General features: G+C 41.4%; 1 long non-coding RNA gene across 2 annotated transcripts in view; it reads left to right on the top strand.

Moving 5' to 3' along the window:
* Positions 1–16,629, top strand: part of LOC121135940 — a 63,312-nt gene that overhangs the window by 7,774 nt on the left and 38,909 nt on the right. For both annotated transcript variants that reach the window (XR_005873055.1, XR_005873056.1), the window contains exon 2: positions 6,112–6,288. This is a non-coding gene — a long non-coding RNA (uncharacterized LOC121135940). The remainder of the gene's footprint in view (positions 1–6,111; positions 6,289–16,629) is intronic.

The following is a 16,629-nucleotide window of genomic DNA, read 5'->3' as shown; positions in this document are numbered from 1 at the left end:
TGGGAGTTGGTTCTCTCCTTCCGTTTGGGGTTTTTGGAATCAAATTCAGTCATTGGGCTTATGGTGCAAGGGCTCTCACCTGCAGAGTAATTGTCCCAGCCCTACTTCTGAAAGTTTTCTATGTTGAGTTTGATTAAGGTACCCTTGTACGATATCATCAGAAGTTGATTTTTACAAATTTTAAACTTATGAAAATTAATTTCATTCAAAAAACAAAGAAGCCTTGTTGAAATAGGGAAATTCACTACTCATAAAATTAACAGATAGAATAATGACTTGTGATTTATAACATGCAAGGCCAGATTTAGGTTCTAGAACGGCTCATCCAATAGCAGTGCTTGATGCACAAGCCTGATGCCCTGGGTTCGAGTCCCAGAAGACACGCGGTGGAAAAAGAAAACCAACTCCTGTAAGCTGTTCTGTGCACACTCCCTGGCTTGAGCAATAGCAATAATGATAATTATAATAATAACAGTAGTAAAATGTTTCAATCTTTTTCAACTTCAGGAGATATAGGAAGCCTTTTCCTGGGGGACAGTTTGGGAGGGGGGATTTACAATACTTTAGATCATGAATGTCAAATTTTAGCATCAGAATCACCTGGATGGCTTATAAAAACACAGAGTGCTGGGTTATACCCCTCCAATTCTGTATTCAGGAAGCCTGGGGGTGTCCTGTGAGTATGTACTCTTTCAGCCAGTCTCAAATGACGTGTACACCCTTGGAGAACACTACCCAGTACATTCAGCCTGTCAGCCATGATACTTAATTGGGTCTCAAAAAATGGGTCATGAACTATCATGTAATAAGCGGCAGGTATAGTGAAAGAATACATATCGCTGTATTACATAGGGTGGGCAGGCGCCTCACGGAAACAGTGATAGTTGACTTGATGGCTGTTGGTTTCACCACTGAAATTGTTTGATTACAGTTCGCATGCTTGTGCTGCAGCAGTGGGGAAGCACCCTGGTCTGGATTGCTGCTAAGTTTTATAAATCCACTCTTGCTCTCTCAAACTGTAAATGTTTTTCATGATTTTTTTAGAGTTTCAAAACAGCAACCCACAATTTACAAGTCAATTTGGAAATCAGATAAACGCGGTTTGGTTTTATTCAGTAGACAGTGGCAGTGGAAAGGGTCTTCTATCTGTGCAGAGCCCTCGCCACAAGCAAGTCCAAGGTATCGGAAAAGAAAGACCAGACGTCCAGCTGTTTGTACTAAGAGAATGCATGTGCTGCCTTTATTGCCAGGAGAGTGTGTGCTTGTGTGTGTCTTTATTGCAAGTGCTAAGAGGTCTCTCTCTTGTAGGAGGGAGCAGTCTTATATACACAGACTTACAGCACAGTGGAAAAACCCCAGGTGGAAGAGAGCGTGTTTTCCTCGTGCTAGATGTTGATGTCAGATGGGCAGTGCGGGGGCAGTAAGCCAGGACTAGAAAACAGGATGCACCTGTGGCTGTCAGCTGACAAACAACTCAGAGACCCTGTGAGGCTGGGCCCCAACGTATCTGGGCCATGTTCCTGGCGGTTCTCAGTCTTGTCTCCCACCAGCCGTGAGTAACCTCTTTCATAGGACTGGGTTTCCAAGTGCCTGAGGAAGGGAAGCTGTCATTGTCAGTGACCTATATTTAGCCCTGGAACTCAGGCTGTCACCAGAGATCACTGGAAACTTGCCATCTTCTGGGGCAAAGGTCACAACCCCCACTTGGAAAGCACTGTATTATGCCAAGGATTGAAGAGAACTTTCCCCAGAGTTTAATCACTTCTCTATTATTAAACTACAAAACTTAAAGAACACTTAGTTCTAAAGACCCCCCTTTTTTCCTACCTGAATGGGGGGGGAGGAGAAGCTAATTCAGTCCTTACCTTCCTCAGAAACCAGCATCACCTTCAGTCTGACATAGAATCTAAAAGAGCCTGAGGACAGTTAGATGACCCAGCAGGTAAAGGTATTTGCCGGCTAAGCCTCATGACCTGAAGCCAGTTTCTGGGACCTGAAAGACCCCCAGAGTGGGGAGACCCTCACTCAAGTCTCAGGATAAGCTGATGCCCCAATAATTCAAGAGAGACCGTTCTTGCTGCAAGCACACGAGGTTTATTCGGGGAACCAGTGCACTGGGGCCGAGCTCATAACCCTTGCAGGGGCAGAGGAGATTGACCCCTAGTACCTGCAGTCGGGGGTTTTTAAAAGGGAAAAACCAAATCGGGGAGTTAGGCAAGCATCATAAAGGATGAGAAGTTAAATGATAGCTTATGCCTTAACAGGAAGGTTATCTCAACCAAGCATTCTTTGGGCATTGTACAGTTAAACATTGAGCAGGAATGTGGTGAGCTAGTTTCTGGATCAGGGAATGCTATCTTTTAAGTTTATCTTGAGGTCTCCGGTTTCTCAGGAGAGGGCAAAAGGACAAGTCACTCTGTGATGGGCTAGTCGCTAGGGTCTAAAAATGTTGAGTTGGGATCTCTCAGACCTACATGGCAGAAGGAGAGAGAACCTACTACTCCCCCAAATTGTCTTCTGACCTCCTCATACAGAACACAGTGCCTGCTGGGGCATGCACATGCGCACAAACACACACACCAACCATTCAGTACCCATTTAATAACAGACTCAGCTCTTAAAATGGCATAACTCAAGGGCTGTATTTTCCAACACACTAGTCCACTTGCTACATGCATCTATGTATACTTAAATTTGAATTAATTTAAACTCTCAAGCTCCAGTTTCTCAATCTTACTGCCTGCATTTCAAGTGGCTACTTAGTAGTGACTTCTATATTGGGCAGCACAGACTATGAAACCTTTCTGATGTTCTAGAAGGCTCTCTTGGGTGGCCCTGGTCCAGAATGTACCTGGATCCTCCATGCTATGGCAGGCTCATAATCTTAACCCAGTGCTTCTCAGTGCTGCCCACGTGTGTGCCTGTGTTTATTCAACTATGTACTGTGTGGTGCTGAGGACAGAAGCCAGAGCCTCAGAAGCCAGAGCCTGTGCTTGCTAAGCAAGCACTTTGAGTCTGAGCTACACTCCCAGCCTTCTATCTTCATGTGAATTCACCTAGAAACTCGCAAATAAAATGCCTAGGTCTCACCTCAGGAGATCTGAGTTTATTGATCTGGGCTGGAGCTGGGTGTAGCGTTTTCCACAGCTATTCACGATCTCTGCTGTGCAGCTAGAGGCTGAGGATCTCTAAGTCAAGTCAGTAGGTTAATAACTGCTGAGACAAGGCACGAAGCCCAGACTCTGGGAAGGGCTGCAAGTGGACCAGTGCTGCTGGCTACTCTTACCTAGCAGCCAGAGATCTATCTCCAAGGAGGTGGAGGAGATCTAAAGTAAACGGAGGAAAACTTTACATCTGATTTTCTTCCTGAATTTACAAACTGATCATTCTAAAACACATTGTTTTAAACTGTTTGAAACACTCATAATTTTGCTAGGCTCACAGAATAGAATTTAAACGGTAGCTTCAGTTAGGGAATGTAAATTTAGTAGACAGCTATCAGTCATGATGATTCTATAATTTTTTGCCTGAACTTAAGTCTGCGACATAGTAAGGATAATGACATCTAGATACTTGATAGATTTTGAGAAATGTTAAAAGTGCCGTGATTCTTAAAATGAATATGTTTTTCTACTTAATAATTGAAATAATTTCTTATCCATGAAACAAATTAACCTTGTGGCCACAGTGTCTTTTGGCAACAGCATGGTAATATATGTCATAGACTGTGTGGAAGGCCTTTCTCTGTTTAAATTTGCAGACATGATGGAAGACATTTTTTCTATAAATATACAAATTCCACATGTATATACACACACACAAAGCTAAGTATAATGAAAACTTTAAAACTTGTGTATTACTTTTTTTTTTTTTGGTTTTTCGAGACAGGGTTTCTCTGTGGCTTTGGAGGCTGTCATGGAACCAGGCTGGCCTTGAACTCACAGAGATTCACCTGCTTCTGCCTCTGGAGTGCTGGGATTAAAGGTGTATGCCACCACTGCCTGGTCAAAAACATGTGTAATGCTTTTAATTTGCAAGTATATATACTTTAAAAATTGATAATTGTGAGAATGAATATGTTTTACATTTGTTTTTTTAATTATGCTGTTATTCATTAATATTCTTACTACAGTACTAACTACCTTTTACATTAGAAACATTAATTTCCTGTGTAGTTGTACCATTGACAATTTATTAATTTGAAAAATAATTCTAAATTATTTTTCAGAGTTACTGCCTTAATCAAGTCTCTTTTTTGCTTTCCAACTTTCAAAAGATCTTTTCTTCCCAAGTTTATATTAAAGTTCATTTCATTATTGACTGCTCTCATTGTATGTGCTTATAAGTGTGTGTGTGTTTATATCTAAAAATGCACAAATTTTACCATCTTGTGTATCTAATACTTACGTTATTTGTCTGTCTCATTTAAACCTTGAATTTCATCAGCTAGAATAAATCTTAGACGTGAGGTGGGAACCAGCTTCACATTGCACTCATTATCTGGATTTCTGTTCTGTATCACTTATATTGTTGTGTCAGTCTACACAATCCCAATTGGATTCAGTTGGTACCACAACCCATGAAGCCTGGGTTCTGAAATCATGGCTGGAGGCATCAAGGGAATGAAGAAAAAACAGGCACACACACAGACAGACACACATACAGTAAAGTTGATATCAGATGGGATCTGCTACTGAAAACTGGAACTTCACCTCAGATACAGCACAGAGGGCGGGGTTAGCTAGTCTTTATAGGTGGTCTCTGTAGACCATCAATTTCAGACTGTAAACATCCAGGAGGAGGAAGCTGCAATTGTTAGTCTTTGTATACCGTGGTCAGTCGTCCATAAACACTCACAGGCAGACTTCCCTGAGGAGAGCTCTGCCATCCCTCTGAATCTCACCTGGGTAAGACTTTACCATCTGCATGGGGCTGAGGCATTGGAGTCCTGGACATGGCTGTGCCCATGTTAACAATGTACTTTGACTCCTTTTATTACCTGTAAATTGGTGTAGTTGCCAGGGGATTTCAGGCAAAACCCCAAAATAGTTGTAATCTTACTATTTCTAGTGATTGAAAAGCTGAATTCAACTATTCCAACATCACCATCAATCTTTATATGAATGACCATATATATAAAATAAAAATTTGAGTGTTATGAAATACAAAGCTAAGCTAAAATCAAAATATTAATTTTAATTTTCCAAAACATTCATGTGTGCTTGTGTGTGTGTCTTTTTGTCTAGTTTTATTTATTCTTTTTGTGACCCATTGAGCAAGAGTGCAGATTTATTTATGAGAGCATGCTACACCACTGAATAAAATAACTCCCTTTTCTTGAGCAACCATTAACTGCTAGGAGGAGTCAGGCTTCTTTGAGACTCTCCTCTGTGGGTGATAGCATCTCCACAGGCTCCATTTTGTACAAATAATCTCACCTCTGAGTTCATGAGTATAGTTTTAAATGGCTTACTTTTAATTTTAAAAATTAGGTGTCTGTGCGATGGTTTGTGTATGTTAGTGCATGGGCTCACAGAATCCAGGAGAAAGACTTGGACCTCCTGGCACTGGAATTACAGGTGGTTGTGAGCTGCCTGATGTGGGTGCTAGGACAGAACTAAGTAAACATTCCTAACTGCTCAATTAACTAATTATCTTTCCAGCCCCCATAAATTCATGCTTTTTTTAACTGATAGGAGTTAAATAGAGTAGCAGCTAGTGTCAATGATAGTAAAACCTAAAATAATCGCTTACCAAAAGCCAAACCAACCTCAAACAAGCAAATGTCAAGGAAGATATGGCCTTACATCTTAAAGTAGTGCTATCATTTGGCTTTGTATTTGGACCCTTTCTCCATTGGCCCAACAGGGTTTGTTGTAGTGACATGACTTTGGATGCTTTAGTCTGGGGTGCACTGTGATATTTAGATACTGTGTTACACAGTTATAATGTGAATACGGCCTTTATGGCTGCTAGAAAGGATGCCTTGTATGTTCCGTTGACTGTGCCTTCTATAAGAGGGGGTGTCAATGTCACATCATCTGCCAGTCAAAGTACCTTGAACTGAAATTGTGGATCACTAACCTAGAGAAATGTTTGTTATTGATTTAGGGGCTGGATGCTCTCAGCAAGAAGGCAAAGGCGCCCACTAATTGATTCTGTGAGCCTGAGTTTGCAGGACCACATTGGCTACTTCCACCCCCTACCCTCCGTGAGCACTTGGAACATGAAGACAAGTAGAACAGGCTGCGAGCCCTGAAGGATAGGCAGAATCTCTTCCAGAAAGAGGTGAGATCACACCCGTTCATTTTCTGTTCTCTTGGGAAAACGACTTTGTAGTAAAGACAGTTATCTGTTCATCCCACATCTGTACTCATCCCAGGAGAGTAACCAGGGCATTACTGAGCAGAGGAGCAGGCTTGACAGGAAACCACTCATTATCTTTACTTCTGTGTCACTCCCCTGGCAAGGACACTTAATTTTACCCTCAGCTTTCACTGGGCCATTTTTACCACTGCAGTAGAGCACTCCTGGGTGACTCCAGTAGAGGTGACTACCTGCTGTCTGTTTTGTGACTGTCTTAGACTTGACTTTAGCAGCTTTGAGATTGCAGCATTTTGTTTGAAGGTACGTCTTAGCCACCTTTGAAGCTATGGGTTTCAAAACACAGCCCAGAGAAGCTGAAAACAAGGAACACATTTTGATCCCACTGTTTCATATTGGTTCCATAAATACAGAACACACACACATGAACGCGTGCACAGGTGTGCTGTGTTCATGCACAGGTGCATCTGCACACACACACACACACACACACACACACACACACACACACAAAATATCATCAGGCCTTGCAAACTATATAGTAGGCTATAGGAAAGTCCTTTAAAGAGCCTCAGGCTAAGAGGGCTGTGAACTTGGCATAGAAACGGGAAATGGCCTCCAACGAAGAGGGTGAGCTCCAGTTTCCAGTATGAACAAGGTGTCTGCACCCTTTCCTTTGCATATATTACTTTGTGTGTATGTGTGGTGCTGGAGACAAACCCAAGTCCTTTTGTTTGCTGCACAAATGAGAGATCTTTCACTGAGCTGTTCCCAGTTCCATGTGTGCCTTTTCGTGTATAATTTATTGTACATAATGTCACACTGCCTAAAACAAAACAAAACAAGAAAACCTCATATACCACACTGTAACCAGAGTCAAACTACAACTAGTTTGCCATCCTAATGTCCTGAGGTGCTTGTCAATATTAGCACCACAGGTTTCCAGCCTTTAAGTAAGGGTGTTGGGACAATAAAGCCAGTCAGGATCTTAGCAGGTATTTCAATTTTAAGCGTTCCCAACACGGGAGTGATGATTCTCTTAAAGAATTAACTTAAACTGGAGATATGGCTCAGAGGTTAAGAGCATGTACTGCTCTCACCCAGAAGCCGAGTTTGGTTCCTAGCATCCATGCCAGGAAGATTACTGTCTGTAGCTCGAGTTCTAAGTGATAAGGTGCCTCTTGTGGCCTCTGACAGTACTGCATGCATGTACATACCACACACCCACACAGACATACACATATGATTAGGAACAAACACTTTCCATCTCCTTCTCCCTTTCTCTTTCAAGAACACAGTACCTTGTAAAAGCATGAAGAAAAAGCGTGGGGGATTTTTGAGTTTCCATAGTCCCCAAATCTATGCTGTACTATTAAAGCTGTTTTTTTACTGATAGTTTTAAAACTGATATTAAATTTTGCAATTGTTTCTCTGTGTAAATAAAAGAAATGATCTATGATCATCAAGGCACAAAATTGCAGCAATGTCTGTACAAGTTAATAGTAAGAACAAGAGTGATTAATTAAAGGAGTTCTTATGTTCACATATGCTGGATCACTGGACCGATTGCTGCACAGATACAATTATTTCCTATCTGAAGGAATTCCACCTAAATATCAGACTATGGTAATTTAAAATATAAATTTAAATGTTTTCAATATAATGCAGATAAAATTTTTTTCTTTGTCATTTTGTCACAAAGAAAAATCAAGAAGGGACCTAGCTGAGACCCATGGATGCTGCTAAAATTCTGTCCAATGAGTGAATCTGATCAGTCAATATTTTATAGCTTTTGTTTTATGGTGCTGTCTCACTTTGCAAACATCGTCCCAGCAATAACAATGAAGGCTCCATGGACTGCTTCTTGTAAATGAATCTTTTTATTTGTTCTAAAATTTCTTTTTGGCTGCTTTCTTTCACTTAATTCAGTAGCTATAATGTTTATTAAGAACAAGGATGAAGTCACTAATAGTACAATACCCCCTCATGACCTGTTCATGCCAACTGCTATTAAACCTGGCAAGGCAAATGGGAAGAAATAATTTCACAATTTTCTTTCACTTTTGTTTGGGAATGAAAACCAAGATTGAAAACTTCAGTTATCTGAAGAACATTTAGTTTCTCAGGCAGATGTGTAATTCTTCTTGCCTTTTGAATAAATGATCTTAGTTTGCTTTACAATGAACAGACAGTGTTAAGCTAGACTTCTCTTTAAAATCAAGTTATCCCTCTTTTCCTTTTGTCCTGAGCACAATTAATTTCCTTCTTTTGGAATAGACTTACTCTGTAGCTTAGACTACCCTTGAACTTGTATTTGTCTTCCTATATCAGTCTCCTGCATGCTGGGGTGTACGTGAGCTACTATGCCTGGCTCAGAATTAGGTTCTAATAGTGATTTGTTTTTACCCCCTCTCCAGGGAATGATCAACTTGGTTCTGGAGTGCATAGACCGCTTACATGTCTATAGTAGTGCAGCTCACTTTACAGATGTCGCTAGGATAGAAGCAGGGGAGTCTTGGAAATCCATTCTGAATTCTCTGTATGAGTTGCTGGGTAAGGATCATGGCTGAGTTTTTATGGAAAACAAGATTTGTAGTTTTACAGCATGCTTCGTAGTCAGGACTTTGAATTTTTAGTGGTGTTGATCTAAAGTCAATGACACTTTGTGGCTAAACCCTTTTCTGAGTGAGGAAGGCCACCATAGACTGAGTTGTGCCTTGATTAGGGCGGGTGGCTTCTGCAGGGCTCTAATAATAACCAGTATTACTTATTTCCTTCTTGATTCTCGTTAGTGTTACAAAGTCCCTTTCCTGTCAGCTCTGGTTTGTCAGGGGTTGTTCTAGTGTCCTCTTACAGTGTTCCCAGGATCTGGTTGGCCAACTTCTAGATATATTTTATTTTAAGCAACATTTGAGGTGGTTTGTAACATATTCCAGTGGCTCTGTGCAAATGCAGGTCTTCTTTAGTTCAACCTGAGCTACTCCAGTATCCTCTTCATGTCTCTTGCCAAGAACTTGGGTCAGTCTGGTTGTAAACCAGTAACCTGCTTTCATGGCAATTAGCATGTTACCTGTATGATACCACTCATCATAATTCCTATTAAATAATAACTGGGGTTGATTTCAAAGGCAAGACTATCAGCTTTGGGATTTTGTGTCTCTTTCATTTGATTTAATGCCTGGTGTATAGTAGATACACCAGGATATCTATTAATATATCGGTATTAAATGACTGAATTTTGATGGAATAGGAAAGTGTAACTGAATTTAAAAAATGATAAAGTAATTTCAATGTGAAGAAGAATGGGTAGTCAAAATCTTTGGAAAATCTTTAAAATACAATTAAACTTCATTAAGATTTATAGTCATAAAACAATTTATTCATAATTGTCCCTGTTAGAATTTTTAATGTTTTCTTTGGATGAGCACTTTGATATGACATTAAAATTAAGTGCATGCAGTTTGGTGCTTTCATGGAGCTGGCAATTGCATTCCTCTGAACAAGACCAGGGATAGTGAGGCTTTGTAGGAGTCTTGATTTGCTGTTTTCCCACAACTATTACCAGGATAAGGATTTTCTAGAAGAGTACATTTCCTTGCAAATGTGAAATTAATGACATTGAATTTAACAAAACAACAGCAATAATACAAACAAACAATAAAGACAGCAAGATGAGACAGGAAAAAACTTCAGTTTGGTGTATTTTTCCCTTTTTTATTTAAATTAGAAACAAGCTTGTTTTACATGTCAATCCCAGTTCCCTCTCCCTGCCCTCCTCCCCTGCCCCCCCACCAACCCCCTATCCCATCCCCTTTCTGCTTCCCAGGGAGGGTAAGGCCTTCCATAGGAATCTTCAAAGTCTGTCACATCATTTGGAGCAGGGTCTAGACCCTTAGTTGGGTGCATTTTTAACCTCGTTTGGTATCTTTTCAACACCACAGTGTAGCTTCTTTACATGATATGATGTGGATCGACTGTAGACAAACTGTATGTTTGGCCATAGGTGTGTTATAAAGTAGAATAAGTTGCACATGCATCAAGACAGTATGACACCTCAGTTTTCTCTTTATGTCCATTCTTTCCCTGGTCCCATCTCATCTGTCCCTTCCGCATGTTATGTACTCACCTTCCCATGAGTAAGTAACATGAACATGGGAAGTCATGGTGATTTGGGGGACTCAGGATTCAAGTTCCTTGCAGTCAAGCACACACTTAACCTCCCCTTGAAGCTACAAATCCCTTGAGGGTACTCCCTATAACTACACAGAATTTGATTATTTTAGAATCTATCGAAGTAGCTTTAGTATACTTTACAAAATGCTGAGAATTGTACAAGAATAGCAATTAGGCTTGTAGCTTCTCTTATTGGAACATGGTGAGAGATGTGACTTTAAAATAGTGCTCCTGTCCCAGTAGAGAGAAATTGTAGAGATGGTATGGGTGGAGTAATGTATCCCTGCCTTAAATATTATATAAATGGCAGTCTAACATAAAATTTAGCACAGTGTCTTCATTGTATCTGGAGAATCTGCTTCTTTTCTCTCCCTCCCTCCCTCCCTCCCTCCCTCTCTGACTTCTGTGTAGTCAGCTTCCCATAATCTGCTTTCCCTTTAGGACCTGAGCTAGCTCTTGCTAGATTTTCATGTTACATACTTTGCAGTGCACTTCCAGTTTGGTGTTGGGGAGGGAAAGGAAATGTTTTTCTTGAGAAAAAGAGCCCACTCTTTCCTCCCACCTTCTGAAACCCACACCTGCCATCTCAGAGTCCCAAACCAAAACCATTCCAGAAACAGAATGTAATACAAATTCTAATTGGTCTTCATAATAAAAACCCTGGGTCAGATAAAGTGTTAAATGCTGAAAGATCAGAGAAGCAGAAGCAGAATAGCCAGCCACTAGTTCTTACTTCTACCGAATCCTCAGACTGAATGGGTGATCATGTCTCTTAGGAATTCTCATACTGAATGCAATGAGCTCCTATCTCCTCCCACTCTATATTCCTCTCTCCATCCAGCCATATCCCTTCCTATCTCTGCCTCCTTAGTGCTGGTGTTAAAGGCATATGACTCTCAAGAACTGGGATTAAACATGTGAGCCAACACTGCTTGACTGTTTTCTGAACAATATAGGGTAACAGCTGTTCACTTCATCTGATGTAAATAATCCATAATGATATACAGTGTGTGGCAGGATATGCCCAGGTTGCATGCAGAATGACATCGTGTTATGCGAGGATGATGAATGTCTGAGAATGATGGGGTGTGTGGTACTGAGTCACCAATGGTACCCAGGGCTGAGCTAGAGGCCTCCAGGATGTTGAAATACTATAAAGCTTCTGGCTGTTTTTTCTGACTCTGGTTCCCTTGTCTTCCTATCTTAATCTCAGAACTTGGATGGCACACCCTCTCAATCATGGATCTTCATTGACTCTAACACTGGTCTCTATGTTTCTTAGAACAAGGCATCCCATGTCTGACTTTCCTTTTCCTTTCCAATCCCTGAACTCATTCACTTTTTGTAAGTTGCTCTGCATTGCCTCTTTCTAGTACTTTCTCCAATGAAGAATTATACTTCCAGAATGTCTATAATTAATTAAAATTTGCAAGATTTGAATGTTCTTTAATGTCTATACAAGCTTTCTTAATTATTTATATCTAATTTGATTAAGAAAGGATTTATTCAGAATGCATAGATGGCTCATTGGTTAAGCGCATGTGTTTCTCTTACAGAAGACCATAGTTGGGTTCCCTCTGTCCTATATTCACAGCTGCCTGTAACTCTAGCTCCAGGAAGCTGACACGCCTTCTTATGGGCTCTGTTTATACTGTACTCATGTGAACCCCCCAATACACATACAAATAAATAAAACTCCACCAGTCACCCCCCAATCCCCATATCATTCCCCAGGGAGGGTGAGGCCCTCCTTGGGGGGGATCTCCAGAGTCTGTCATTTCATCCAGGGCAGGATATAGGCTCTCTCCCATGAGTCCAGGCTGAGAGAGCATCCCTCCATGTGGAATGGGCTCCCAAAGTTCATTCGTACACCATGGTAAACACTGATCTACTACCCAAGGCCCCAGTGATTTCTGTGGCCTCCTCACCGACACTACATTCATGGAGTCTGGATCAGTCTGCTGTTGGCCTCTCAGTCTGGGGTTCAAGAGCTCCCCCTTGTCTGGTCCGCTGTCTTTGTGGGTTTCACCAGCATGGTCTTGACCCCTTTGCTCATCACTCCTCCATCTCTGTTACTGGGTTCCAGGAGTTCAGTTCAGTGTTTAGCTGTGAGTATCTGTCTCTGCTTTCATCAGTCACTGGATGAAGGTTCTAGGATGGCATATAGGATAGTCATCAACCTTATCATAAAGGAAGGGTTGTTAATGTAGTCTCTCCACTATTGCTTGTTTGCCAGTTGGTGATATTTCCAGAGATAAACTGGGTGTTGAAAGCTGCAAAAGATAAAGGATTTTCCCGTGTGTTTATGTTTCTTGACTCTTGCCTTTCCATGCTGCAGTCCTTGAATGAGTCTTTTGTTAAGTTACGTCTGTACCTATTCTTTCCAGATTTTTGACTATTCATTCATCTATTTATTTGTTTATTTACTTATTTATTTATTTAAATGCCTCACCTTGAGAAATGCTCCCTTTCCCTTCTGCCTGCTTCCCTAAGCACCTCAGCTTCTTGCCTGGTTTCTGGATGAGACATTCTTGTACAGAGTCATTCAGGTTGGGGGATCTTGGGTTTAGTGTCTGGTTTGTCTCCATACCAGTAGAATCTCTCATGAAGTCTGAGTTGCTGTAACAAAATGTATAAGGTAGATAGATGGCTTGTGTACAACCAAGGACAATTTCCCATAGTTTTGGAAGCAGAAGTCCAAATGCAAGGCATCAGCACACTATGTATCTGCAGAGGACTGTTGAGAGACAGTCTAATGGAGATACCTTCTGACCATATTTTACAGAGCATTTCTCTAGGATGTCTGTAAGGACACTAACCCTGCTGATAAGTTCTCCATTCTAATGACCTCATTCCAACCCAATGACTCCATCTCTTAGTGTCATCCATAAAGATTAGGATTACAACATGTGAGTGTCCTAATCCAATAAACAGATCATTACACAGATTTCATGAATGGGTTAACTATTTGTTGAATACCTGCTCTGGGAGATGCTCTGATCCAGGAACTGAGGGACAGTGATGTTCAAAATACAGCATCTGTGTAAGCTTTCAAGGAGCTTGGAGTGGAATGGAAAAGACATCAGCAGGGATCACAGTGCCGGCAAGGATGTGTGCAGCTGTTGACTGAGCTGCCTTCACCGTCTCATGGCATTTTTATTAAATAATGGTAATACGTGACTAACCAAAACTAGTAAGCAGGATCACATAAAATAGTTTGCATGATAGATAGTATCATTGTAAAATTTAAAAAAATGAGACTTGGAAAAATATGCCAAAATATGCCTAATTAGCATGAAAGTAAAATGCTAATTAGGTCCTTTACAATGTGGAGTTTTATATACCCAGGAGAAAAATAAGTAATATCTAATATAAAATAAACAGATAAAGTAACTACTGATACAATAATGAATTAAGTAATAAAATTTACCATGGCAAATAAATGCAAATTAATAAGAATTCTATGTTTTGACTAGGTTGGCACAGAAAATAATTTTAAAATTTATTTTACATCCCAACCACAGTTTCCCCTCCTTCCAGTCTCCCCTACAACTCTGCCCTATTCCCACCACCAAATACACTCCCCCTCCATTTGTGTTCAGGAAAGGTAGGTCTTCCATGGATATCAATAAAACATGGCATATCAAGTTGTGTAAGACTCCACATGTATTAAGGCTGGGAGCAGGGTCTCCAAAGCCAGTAAAAGAGTCAGACAGCCCCTGCTCCCACTGGTAGGAGTGCCACAAGAAGACCAAGCTACACAACTGTCACATACATGCAGAGGATGTAGGTCAGTCCCTTGCAGGCTCCCTGGATGTCATTTCAGTGTCTGTGAGACCCTATGAGCCAAGGTTGGTTGGTTTTGTGGGTTTTCTTGTGATGTCCTTGACTCTTCTGGCTCCTACAATCCTTCCTCTCTCTCTTCAGCAGGATTCCCTGAGCTCAGCCTAATATTTGGCTTGGGTCTCCACATCAGTTGCTGGATGGTGCCTCTCTGATTATAATTGGGCTAGACACCAATCTATGGGTGCAGCATAATATCATTAGGCACCATTACATTGACATTTCCCCCCTCCAGTCGCAGTCAAGTTGGTTCTATGCTAGGTCTCTGGGTCATCCACCCTGTGGGTCCTGGTGCTCCAGGCAGTGTCAGGGGGTGGGCTTACTCTCCTGGCAAGGGTTTTAGGCTGAATCTATCTTAATTAATTTATTTATTTTTGGTTTTTTGAGGCAGGGCTTCTCTGTGGCTTTGGAGGCCGTCCTGGAACTAGCTCTTGTAGACCAGGCTGGTCTCCAACTCACAGAGATCAGCCTGCCTCTGCCTCCCGAGTGCTGGGATTAAAGGTGTGTGCCACCACCGCCCGGCTTCTATTTTTGTTCTTACTTGCATTCTAGTGACCACTTATTTAATGACCAGGAAAAATTTTTAAGTGAAAATATAGAGTACATTTGACTTTCAGAGACTTCTACCTTCCAGTTTTCATTGACTCCAGACTGTAAGCCTGAGTTTATACTTCAGTTTATAAGTTTCAGTTCTGCCACAGTCATTGAAGTTCTGTAATATATTTCCATGTCACAGTCCTATGTAGTTCATTTTCCTTAGTTCTCTAAAGATTTACTTTAAATATGAACTTCAAATTCATGATCCCCCTTCTTGATCTTTCCAAAGAGGTAGACAGGGTGTAAGGGCCGTACCTTATGGGTAACATGGTTGTGCAGCCTTCATAAGGTCCTGGGCCCTACAGCCAGTGTACACACATGCACACATGCACGCACACACACATGCACTAAAATAAAACAAGTACAAAATAAAACAAAACCCAGATAACTGGACATTAGATTCTCTCCAAGAGCTATGGAGGGAATGAGCTATTTCCTGCTGTTGCTGCTCAGTCCTTTGGGGGTGCTTGTCATATAGAGAGCAACCATAGAAGGCAGAGTGATAATCTTTAACAATTTGATGCTTGACATAGACTTAGTGAGGCTGGGTCTTAGGTAGAGATTGATAAAGTTGGATTTATGAGCTGCCGTCAGGAAGACATAGGGATGCCATATACAACTGTACTTGGAATTGGAGAAGCATTGCTGTGGCCCTCTTTCATACATCTTTTCTGACGTCCAGATAGTTAATCTGTGGGATGCAGACAAGCCAGTATGCCTGTCTAAGAGGTCTGAGAAATGGCCCTTTGTCAAACCATGTATACTCATTTACTGAGGGTTTGGAGCAGAAAACAAACAGAACAGGCTATTGTAAAGAGAAGCCTTGAGAAGCCTTCCCGCCAGCCTGGTTCTAGAGCCGCATCAGTCCCAAATAAACACACAGGAGACTATATTAATTATGAAGCTGTTGGCCTTGCTTGTTTCTTACTGGCTAGCTCTGACTTAAGTATTTATCCCATAATTGCTAATCTAAGTATTTCTCTTATCGGAGAAGTTTCCGGGCTTCTTATCCCTATGCAGCTACATCTTGACTTCCTGTGTTTCTCCTTCCCAGAGTCCTCCTGGACTCCTAGTCTCATCTATCTTGATTCCCTATTGGCTAACAGTGCTTTATTGACATATACACAGGACTTCCCCCATCAGGCTATCCTTCTTTCTTGTTCAGCAGAAGTGAACAATCCTTGAAGAATCCTTGAAGAACTGAGGAGGTGGAGGCTTGGTTTCCAGGGCAGTGTTTTATGAGGGGCTTTTGGGATCTGATTGAACTATAGCGGCTCTGACCTAATCACTGTACTAGCAGAATGGAGCCATATTTTGATGGTCTATTATGTCCCGCGCTACCGTCTCGCCAGCAAGAACGACGCAGAACACTCGGATCCTTCTGCAGTAAAGCTTTAATGCATCTTGAGAGATAGATGATCAGCTTCTTAGAGGGAGACCCCAAGCTAAGAAACCCAGCCCCTTATATAAGCCTAGGAGCTCCGAGTGAGATGTGTAGAGCCGGGATTGGTGGTTTGCACATCACCCCAGATGACGTCACGGGAGAGGCACAGTTTAAACGGTTAACTCCAACTGACAGCGACAGTTAACTCCAACTGACAGCGACAGTTAACTCCAACTGACAGCGACAGTTAACTCCAACTGACAGCGACAGTTAACTCCAACTGACAGCGACAGTTAACTCCAACTGAC

Source organism: Mesocricetus auratus, unplaced genomic scaffold, assembly GCF_017639785.1.
Source record: "Mesocricetus auratus isolate SY011 unplaced genomic scaffold, BCM_Maur_2.0 Super-Scaffold_100045, whole genome shotgun sequence".
NCBI lineage: Eukaryota > Metazoa > Chordata > Mammalia > Rodentia > Cricetidae > Mesocricetus > Mesocricetus auratus.
The sequence above is the reverse complement of the archived record's forward strand: the minus strand, read 5'-3'. Positions and strand labels throughout refer to the sequence as shown.